This window comes from Cervus elaphus, chromosome 18 (genome assembly GCF_910594005.1).
Source record: "Cervus elaphus chromosome 18, mCerEla1.1, whole genome shotgun sequence".
NCBI classification, from domain to species: Eukaryota; Metazoa; Chordata; class Mammalia; order Artiodactyla; family Cervidae; genus Cervus; species Cervus elaphus.
The window spans coordinates 77,791,949-77,802,832 of NC_057832.1; the positions used below are offsets into that span (position 1 = coordinate 77,791,949).

General features: G+C 42.4%; 1 long non-coding RNA gene across 1 annotated transcript in view; it reads right to left on the bottom strand.

Moving 5' to 3' along the window:
• Positions 1-1,799: 1,799 nt before the first annotated feature.
• LOC122674212 overlaps positions 1,800-10,884 on the bottom strand; it is a 222,411-nt gene continuing 213,326 nt past the window's right edge. Inside the window, exons 5-6 of the long non-coding RNA XR_006334929.1 lie at positions 10,334-10,453; positions 1,800-2,189 (exon numbers count right to left, since the gene is read on the bottom strand). This is a non-coding gene — a long non-coding RNA (uncharacterized LOC122674212). The remainder of the gene's footprint in view (positions 2,190-10,333; positions 10,454-10,884) is intronic.

Consider the following 10,884-nt stretch of genomic DNA (forward strand, 5'->3'; position numbering starts at 1 on the left):
CCACCCCAAATGCGCCAACACTGGTTTTTAAAGTTCCCTCCAGGCGTATCTGCTCACAGGCTGTTCTGCATTTGAAGGGAATAATCGATGAAAACTTGTTGAACTGGGCCAGTTGAGAGAAGGAAGAACTCCTAGACATGTCAGCAGACAAACATTTCAAGTAGCTTCCCCTTCAATTTTACAGACATATTGATCTGAAAAGTGATATGGATAAAATTTTCATGTAGGTAGAGGAGGGTTATCTTGAACCAATGGCCACCGCGTGCCTTCCCCCAAGAGCAGTGCCCTTGTGAAGGCAGGAGCTGGGGTGTGTACAGGGCTGCACATTGATACTGTTACTCAGAACACAAAGGGGAAGAATGTTCGAAGTATTTCCTGCACCTTATGATGAATAGGACCTCTTTACAACAGACTAACTGTCCTCAGACTAAGCAGCAGCTCCTCACCTGGTTCACTTTCAAGCCTAGTGGTGCAGGATGAAGGTACAGAACCCACTGGAAGGCACCGCATACATTCAGACAGAGAGGGGGATGCAGGGAAGGTGGAGGCCAGCCTGCCAATTAGGGGACAAGTGAAGCAGATGACACCTGACACTGGGTGGAGAAGGCGGGGGTTTCAAATACGGATCGGATTCCGTGTTTACCAAGAGGGCAGCTTTAATCAGGTTCCCAGTGTAAATATTACCAATATAAACCACATAATGGAGGTTAAATGGCCACTCTCGAGGTCATTGACTCTTGGTCAAGCTGGAAGATTTCACATCAAATGGACCATTGGAATATACCTGGAGGGCCCCCGTGTCTGACCGTGAAACCTGAGCCCACACTGACTCTTCGGCTGTGGATGGAGTGCGCAGGGTTGTGAGAGCAGCAGGGCTGTCTCTGCTTTCGGCTCAGGGATTGTAAACCAGATGCGCTGAGGCCCAGGGTTTCCACAAACACAGAGAGAGCTGTGCTTTCTTCGTGGCTGAGAATCAAAGTGAATGCTGGCTGCACGAGCTGATGTATCCTGCTCACTGATGTCCCCAGGGACGGACACCTGCTGGTCCTGGGAGGGGACCCTTCTCCTACTTGGTTCTGGAAGCTGTGGTTCCTCATGAACTCTCAGGCAACCGTTTATAAGGTGTGCTATGAATTGAGTTACTAGATCTCACTGTATATAGAGATAGTAAAAGTGTTAGTCACGTCTGACTCTTTGTGACCCCATGGATTGTAGCCTGCCAGGCTCTTCTGTCCATGGAATTCTCCAGACAAGAATACTGAGTAGGTTGCCATTCCCTTCTCCAGGGGATCTTCCTGATCCAGGGATCGAACCTGGGTCTCCCACACTGTAGGCAGATTCTTTACCGTCTGAGTCACCAGGGAAGGCCATAGAGATAAGGTCACCATATCAAACTAGAGATGAGCCTGGAGTGGAAATGGGGTCGACATAATCCTGATCAGCTAGGCAATTTTGAGCATGTCTTCCCCTCTTACTGTCTTCCCCTTTTGCTTTTGTCTGGCCATGCAGCATCATTTGTCTCGGTCTCCTATTGTGCCTGCTGCCCAGTTCCTAAAATCACTGTCCTCAGCCTCTCACACAGGCTTCCTTGCTGTCAGGAGTTTATGGTTTCCCAAAGACAGCAGTATAAGAAGACAGTCTCCTGCAAGGAACTTCTCACAGTTAGAGCTCTCAGGAGGGGAAGGAAGGAGGGTAAACCCCTTCTGGATTGCGGGGGTTCACAGGAGATGATTTTTACTATTATTTGTTTAAAACCCTAACCTTCAAAAAAAAAATGCCAAGAAAGGTCGCAGTGAAAAGCATTTTAATGGACTGAATTTTAGAGAAAGGTTGGAAGGGAGGGTGTTCTTGATAAAGAGAATAAGCGCTCAGAAGGCCAAGGTGTGGATGTGAGAAAGCATGCAGTGTTAGTGGGACCACGAATGAGGGAAATCCACAATGAGCCTAAAAACACAGTCGGGGGCTCGAGGGGGAGTCTCCAACGCTGAGCAGAGCAGTGGGTGCTTGTACCTTCTGGGTAGAGAGGGTGCCCTGTTGGCCTCTGTCTCCAAGCCACCTAGACCTCTGGCTAGAGTCATTCCCTTTCATCCCTCTGCGTGTGGACGTGGTGTGGTCAGCCCCCTCTGCCCTCCTCCCCCTGGACTCCATGCAGGGAAGAGGCCACACAGTCAGAACTCTGCTTCCTGAGTCTTAAAAAACAAACAAACAAACAAACAAACAAAATCAGGTACCTTTATTTCACTGTACCTATTAAAAAATGAAATCATTGCCAAAGCCTTTTTTTTATGTGCTTCATTGCATTTAACGCACACAGCACTTCCACAAGGCAGAGTCCATTCCCAATTTACAGGTGGAGAAACTGAGTCAGGGACGTTAAGAACCTTGTCATACAGTGGAAGACATAGGGATTAAACTCAAATCTATCTGACGTCAGTCTGAATTCTTAACCAGGACTCATGGTGCTTCTTTAAATGAAATCACTGAAATGGTATCTTCTCAGCAGGTGTAGTTTTTGGGTCTCATTCAGTTCTAACCAGGTTTGTGGTAAATAAACAATTTGTCATTTGCATGTCTTAGCCCTTTCTTCCAAAAATGGGCTTGTAATCAGAACTATGGAAAGACGCCCCACCCGACCCCACCCCACCGCACCCCAAGGTAAACCTAAGTGAGAAGAACAGCGTGGACCGGCAGTGTGTCAGGCTGGCCAACTTTGAAGGGTGCAGAAGAGTGCTCTGTGGCTATCCCCCCAGCAATGCTCTGCAGCAGCCAGGACTTCCATGACTGTCCAAGTTGGTGCCTTGCTTATCACCGAACTATACATCCAGGAGGAGAGCATGGACCCTATCCGGCTGTAGAGCACCATGTCTCATCTAGTTCAACACAACAGGCCAGGCCAGTGGAAGGCTGCTGCCTGTGAAACGCAGCCCTTGTCATCTTTATGGGCACTCCAGACCATAAAACCCAAAGACAGATGACTGGAATAGCCACATTATCTCTTTCAAGGCAAAAAGGAGAGGAGGGGCACAGCGAGATTGATGTACAAATGTGCTAGTCTAAGTAAACAATCTACATAAATTTGCATGTGCATGGGAGCATTGTTGTAAAATGTGGTCTTCATTAAAGAGAGGCTGGTGATGTACCTTTAGGAGGGCCTGACGCCAGTGATTTCTGATCATCTGGTTCACTTGTCTCTTTGAAGTCTTCCTGTACATGGAATATTTGGCTTGTCTAAATAATGCAACAAAATCGCCTGGAGTGAAAGCCACTGAAATCTAGACAAGGTAAATATAATACCTACTGTATAATTAATAGGGATTAAAGATGGATATTCACGTGTGCAATTTCCAAGGTCTTAGAAACAGATACATCCTGGTGAGATATTTTGGAAAAATGATTTAAAAGAGGGTATCCTGGTTAAGAATTAACTGTAACGCACTGATCCCAAAGGAAAATAGAGTAAAGAATAATCAAGAGAGACCTAAAAGAACTTCCTTAGTAGAAAGATGGTAGGAAATAGTTGCTCTCATTCTCTCTAAGCCCAGGACTGAATAAATAGAGAAAACAGCCTTTAACAAAAGCATAAGGGATTTAGGTTAACAAAATGACAAGCCTTCTTTTCAGAGGATGGCTTTGTTCAGGCTTCATCTGCTCAAAGAGGCAGATGAAATGGAGGCAGAAAAATTAGGATGACTTGGGTCTCTTTCAGTAGAAGAAATAAGGAAAAAGAAAAGTGCTCAGGCTTGCTAAAGATAATCAAAAACAGAACTACAGTCACTGGAGTTAAAATTAAAGAACAATATTCCAGACTCCGGTTTTCAACTAATAGCTGAGTGACCTTAGAAAGTTATATTGCTTTTCTGGACTTTATTTTCCTCATCCGTAAGACTGGATGGAACTTTGACCTAGAAATATTAATATCAAAGGTTATTTCCAGTTCTAATACTTTGTCGGTTTGAGGTTCCAATGACAAGGAACAGTATGTTGTGATTTGCCTGCCATGGTCCTGATTTATGCCTAGTGTCCTGGAGTGATTATTCACAATGCACATTTTCACTCTCAGAGTATCCTGGTTTGGACCATAAACTATATGGTCACCCTACTGATAACAGTTACTATAACAATTTCCCTTCACACTTGCTTAGATTGTTTTCCACAGTACAGGTTTTATTCAAAAAGGCAATAGAAATATTTAGCTGAACAACTAGTTTGTTTTCTTCCAAGAAACAAATAATAGTAATAATAACAGCTCTTGTTTTTTAAGTTGACCATGTGCCTGGCCTTCTTGTCTAGGCCTTTCCAAGCATTAGCTAATGTGATTTCTCAGTAAACTCTAGAAATTAAATGTTACTCATTTCTCTTTTACATTTGGGACCATTGAGGTACAAAAGGTTAAGACAACTTGCTCAACTAAGGATTTGAACTTGAGTCTCCCTGACTCCCAGGCAGCAGCGTTTCAGTTTTCCATCACGTTGCTTGCAGTACTATGCATTTTATTAATAGCCATACTGTGCCCCCCTCTTTTTATCCAGTGTCTTGGCTGGTTTCAGCAGCCAATTATCTTGGATGTAAAAGCAAAACCTTTGCAAGTTCCAAACCATTCCATATGACATTTAGACTTACAGATGAAAATCTTCCAAAACCACTATGATTTCATGTGAACAACATCTTCTGCCTTCCAGCAAAGAAACTCAGACCCCTGGGTCACTGTGAAAGAGTCTTTGGAGCTCTACACTTTTTGATATTTACTAAACAAGGCCTGCCCAGAGATTATGGGGAATTGTGATGTTGATTAAACCATGATGTTCCTGTTACCCGGCAGGGCAAACGGTTGAGTGATAAAAGCAGTCCTGTGTTCCACAATCATTTTCAAAGCAAAGAAGGTCTGAACAAAATAAATGATTTGAATGCAAGACATAAACAACCAAACAGGCTGGCAAACGAGACCAGTAATGAGGCATCTGGGACACCAGTTCTGCTCCTGATGACTTTCAGGGCCAGCCTTGATGCCTTTCAGATTTTCAAAGAAAAATAAACTGGTGACAAAAGAACAGCAGCTGTGGGCACAATAAGGAAATTAGTTGGAGCAGATTTGTAATTAAGCATTGAAAATGGATCAGTATGATCCCTCCCTGCATACAAGTACCTTTCGTTTTTCGCCTCTTTTCAAAATTCCTTTTATTTTTTTTTCCCTGAAATAAACACACTTTTCAGCTTCAGTCATGCATGTCCCGACCTGGGATATTAGCTTAGGATATTACTTTTTTTTTCTGGGAAAGAAACAAGAAATTAGCTCACAACAAGCCCAGAACCCCGTGAAGTAAAATAACATTGACTTTGGGTTCCCTTTTTGTTTTTTTGTTTTCTGTTTTTTTCATTTTATAACTTTGGAAAGACAAAAGAGTTGTCTCCATTCAAAAGATTGTATGTTTATGTATAATAAAGGAAGGGTGAAAGATCCTGGGGTATTGGAAGGATGATTAAATTTCATTTCCCAATACACGATGAGGAGGAAAATTTTATGATCTTCACGACTGTCTTTGTATCATTTAACAATGGCATCACAGACAAAGCTTAGGCTCTAAAGATATTGTTATACACTGGAAGTTTTTTTAAAAAATAGCAGTATTTTTGTACAGAATGAATTTTAGTGTTAAGTATTTTGATTATGCCTTCCAGGCTAGAGATAGATCTCTGCCCCCCACCCATGTCAATCACTTAGTTGCCCCCACCTCTACAACCCCTATTCAGATACCCCTGTGGGTGTCATGGCTGAGAGTCTCGGTAGCTATTAGATGGGGACAGATCTGGGCCCTTGGAGAAATGGAAATTTGTGTACTTCTCAGAGGAGTGGATTCCTACTTTCTGGTCCACACCGGAGAGTGCGCCCTGTCTCCTGTCTCTTGGAGCCTAGCCCCTCTTCCCGTAAATCACTCTGAGCCCAGAGAAATGTAAGGGGAGCGGGTCAGACCCAGGTGTCCTGAATCATTAAGCATGCTGGCTCCTCTGGGGGGCCAGCTAGACCCTCTGAGTTTTGACAGCAGTGAAATGTGACAAGAAAGTAAATATCCTGGTGCCCCACTTCTCCAGAGGTCAGGCGTCCCTCAATCCGCCTTCTGGAACTCAGTTGAGAAGCAGGAAGGAAGCAAAACAGGCTTGAAGCAGCGGAAACACCAGTCACAAAGCAATGCACTTTAACTATGTCTAATTGACTCTTAATTAACACACACTCCTAACAATCCCATTTCTGTAGCCTCCCAGCCCACAGCGAATTAAAAGCAGAAAATTAGAGGGGGATGAGGAAGGATGGAAGAGAGATTAGTAGTGATCACACCGAAGGCAGTCAGAAATGATGACAAACAGTCTGAAATCAAAGGGAGAGATAAAAACAAGCCCCTTAAAAGCAGTCCCCAAATTAGCCAGATCAGCAGTCCACAGCCACGTGGGATCAATAGCATGGTGCAGCTGTTCTTGAGCACCGTGGTTCCTGCTCCAACAGCAGAGACGACCCGTGTGAAGGAGCGAGCCTGTGCTGGGAACACAGAGACCCTGGCCAAGTGTCCATCTCCTCCTTCCTAGGTTGTCCACCCCTAGAGTGCTTGGGAATCTCCTTGGGACCTTGCTGTAAATATGGAGCCCAAAACTGAGGCCCTGCCCTGGGAGATTCTGATCCAAAACATCCGGATCCTCAGCCCAGGATTCTGCATCTTCATAAGGCCCCTCCCACGGTGATGGTGACTCAGAATCACACTTTCAAAAAACACGGCTAACTCCTTTGCCAAACTGGGAAATGGCTTCCTCAAATCATGTATTGTTCTGGGCCCTACTGCTTCTGTGAAAGAAAAGCCCTAGCATGTGATCTCCAAGTTCAGCCAGACCAGCTAAAAGCATATACTAATGTTTATGATCAACTCCCAGGCAGCTGCTGAGCAGTCAGGAAAGTGTTCATGAGGATGACAAACTGAGTCCTTTTTTCAAAAAGGAGTCCTCCCGAAGTGTGCTCAGCCAGGGTCTCTAACCTTTTTATAATGGTGCACCTCCTTAGCAAAAATTTTGGGGATACTCACTTTGAATAGATGTGTATTTTTATTTATTTATAGTGTATACATATGCTACTAAAGTCATATATTGTTTTATCATAAAAACATATACAAGATAAAAATGAAATTAGAAGTTCTAACATCTTCTACACATACACTCCCTTTTAAGACTCTTGGGATAAATTTTAGGCCAAATTCTATTCAACATCCACTAGAATGTAAGCTATTTTGAGGGCATATTTTGCTTTATTTATCATTGTATTCAAGGCCCAGCACAATTCCTGGTTTGTGGTCCAGGAATGTTTTTGGGTGAATGAATGAAAGCATGTTTTGGGGTTTGAAGTGGCTAAGGTTTGGTTATTAGGAGTGTTCATCTATATGGAATATCGTTTTCTTCCATGGCAGTCAACAATGTGACTGAATAGAGAAAATACAGACTGAAGTTGAGAAGCATCATTCACATTCGAGGACACTGTCTGTTAGAATTTAGGGAGTATGATTAATATTTATGAAGCTGAGGAAACACTCTCTGGAACAGGGGAATGACTCATAGTTCATGAAAAGGTAAAAAGTGTTGGTTGTTGTGTAACAGGTATGCATTAAATACCATATGTGTTCATGAAGAGTTTTGTGTGTGTGTGTGCACGTGCCTGTGTGTTGATATTCTCTATGAAGTAGCAGTGAATTCCTTTTTCACGTACATTCTCTGTCAGATGCAATTTATTTAACTGATTTTTTTTTTTTTTTTGGTTTGGGAAAACAAGGTAATATTTTTAAAATGTACTTTAAAATTAATACACACACTGGACCCTTCTTATGCAAAGACATTTAAAATCTTGTTGCTCACACAAAACATAATTGATGTTTATGTCATATATAGAATCACTTTACAAAGCCTTGTAGTTGTGTAGCTTTAGTATTTTGGTTGTCAAAGCGACCAAGCCTGAATTATAGTATCTGCCCATTGGTCATTGGCATGGCAATCTCTTAGTGAATTATAAGAATCAATGGTGACTGCTGAGACTGTGAGGAAGAATTTATCTTGGGAAGGAGAGGGTAGACCCATCTTTGAAGAAAATGCAAAATGTGATGGATACCTACCTTCACTTAGTACTAGCACTTCTTAAACTCTCTGGTCTTAGACCTCTTTACATTCTTTAAAATTACTGATGACCTGAGAGAACTTATGCTTATCTGGTTATACATATTAACTATATTGGAAATTTAAATGAAGAATTCTTTAAAATTTAAGAATGCACATTCCATTTGTTAACCAACAGAACAATGGGTGTGTGTGTGTTTGTCGATCCAGTGTGTTAGTTGTATTCAGCTCTTTGCGACTCCATGGACTGTAGCCCACCAGACTCCTCTGTCCATGGGATTCTCCAGTCAAGGGTACTGGAGTGGATTGCCATTCCCTTCTCCAGGGGATCTTTCCAACCCAGGGATTGAACCCAGGTCTCCCGCACTGCAGGCAGATTCTTCCTGTCTGAGCCACCAGGAACAATGATTATAGCCTTCAGAAAACTCGACTGTCAGCTAAGTAAAAGTGAAAAAGGCAAGTAACATTTTGATATTATTATGAAAATAATTTCAACTGAATGAATGCCTTGGTAGAGTCTCCAGAACCCGCAGGGGTCACTGGACCATATTTTGTGAACCACTGACTTTGCAGATTCTAGAGACAAAAACCTAACTTTGTCCACTCTTGGAAGAAGCTATCAACCAAGACATAAGAGTGACATCTGGCTGCTGAAGACTGAGGAATTTCACTAGAATGGAGACTCCGCTGGTGACAGCTGGTGACCCTCCATATTATGACAAAGCACGTACCGTGGTGTGCTGAATGTGAAGGATACGGTATTTATAAGAAAGACCTTTTCACCCCTAAAATATTTGGAACTGGTGACCTTGTCTTTTTGACATGATCCTTGACACAGTGACCCATGTTGCTGTGAATTCGTTGCTGTGGCTATCTCTGGAAATCATTAGCTTCTGGGTATGGGTGAAGAATTCTGAAGGGTGGTTGCTCCAGATTTCAGTCCTTGAGTTTCAATAGCATTATTCTTTTGAACTGAGATCTCTTCATTTCAGCAGGAATTTTCTGCTGTGTCACAAACAGGGTAGAAGAGGCAGCTGTTCTCTTGGGTGAATATTTACTATTTTCTTATTTAAAGTTTAACTATACAAATACACAAATATTTACTTGTTGAATGAATGAAATTTGAAGCATGAAATCAACTGAGTATATTAACCATGGTCTTGAAAGGACAGATCTTTTCTTAAGGCAAAATGGAGGAAGATCTTATCTCTTCCAGTGAGAGAAAGAAGTGGGGTGGACTCACTCTTGATAGAAATAAGTTGGTCATTTAGAGGTGAATCAGGGGCCATGGGGAAAGAGATAAAATGCCAATAATACCATATAAAATACCAATGCAAAGCCCTTTGTTCAAAAAGCAAGAATAAAGGGCATTAGAAGTAGTAAAATATAGAATGCTTTCCTTTCTTTCACAATCTCTCAACTTGTCACAGTTTTTCATTTGCTATCTGATATCTTTTTAAGTAAGTAAAAATAAAAATTTTTAATTATTGGAATGAATTGTACTGTCTTTATATTTTAGAATGCCAGTTTTAAATGCAAATGGAAGAACATTTCACTTGTGTGCAGAATCATTGAAATTATACAATTTGTTTTTCATAGTATGTTCAGTTCACTTCAGTTCAGTTCAGTCACTCAGTTGTGTCCGCCTCTTTGCGACCCCATGAATCACAGCATGCCAGGCCTCCCTGTCCATCATAGTATGTACATGCATATAAATTTAATTCTTACCAGAACAGTGGAAACACTTCACAAGACTCAGTTGTTTGTATTTCACTTCTTGAGACATGCACGTTCTGCCACACTTGGGAAGCAAATGGCTTCTTCCATAATATGCTAACCTTGTACTCACTTTGAGTCTCGTTAAAGTCCCACACAAAGTTGGTCCACCAGCATGCTATACTTGAAAGGCATTGCCAAAGCTATATGTGAATGGGGCAGCAGGGAACCGGGGATGTGCATTACTGTGCATATCTTCTCTGCTTGCACACATGCTCCTTTGTCCAATTGGACCTCACAAGTTCAAGGATAAAATTTTTGAAAATTTCAAGATGGCGATAGCTGTGGTTTAACTAAGCATGGTCCCCTACTGAGTATGGGGCATGGGGTCCTGTCTGACTGCACACCCATGAAGCTGAGCCTGACTTGGAGGTGAGGCTCCTGAGCTGATGGTGGAGGCTCATTCTGGCCAACCTACCTGCTCTGGGTTATGGTGTGTGTAACTCTCTCAAAGGTCAGAGGTCCAGGATTCCATGGGAAAATGCTCTTCTCACAGTGCCAGGGGGATAAGACAGCAGCAGAGGGAGCCCATGGTGATCTGTTGGGGTGCACAAAAGAAATTATTTAACTCATTTATCTACTTACTTTTTAATCTCATTCTTTAAAAATTTCCATGTGGTGTTATATATTTTCAGAATGCATAAAACATGTCAGCAGAGTACCACATGTATAAAATTTATAAATATATAAACATACACTGATGTGTGCACTCAAAAATGTTTTACTGTAAGGAGTACTGGGAAGAACAATTGGAAGGCACCACCCCCAGAAGACAGCATAAGGAATGAGTCAAGGAGTGCCTAGGGACTGAGGAGATGCCCATTTTGTTTACTTAGCAATGGCTTCCTGAGACAAGACTGAGTAGAAAGTGGAGACAAACCAGCACCCTGGCTGGTGTCAGCCCATATCCCAACCCCACCTTCCCCTGATGTGAGGTCAGCAGTCCTACGTGAGCTTCAGCCAGACAGG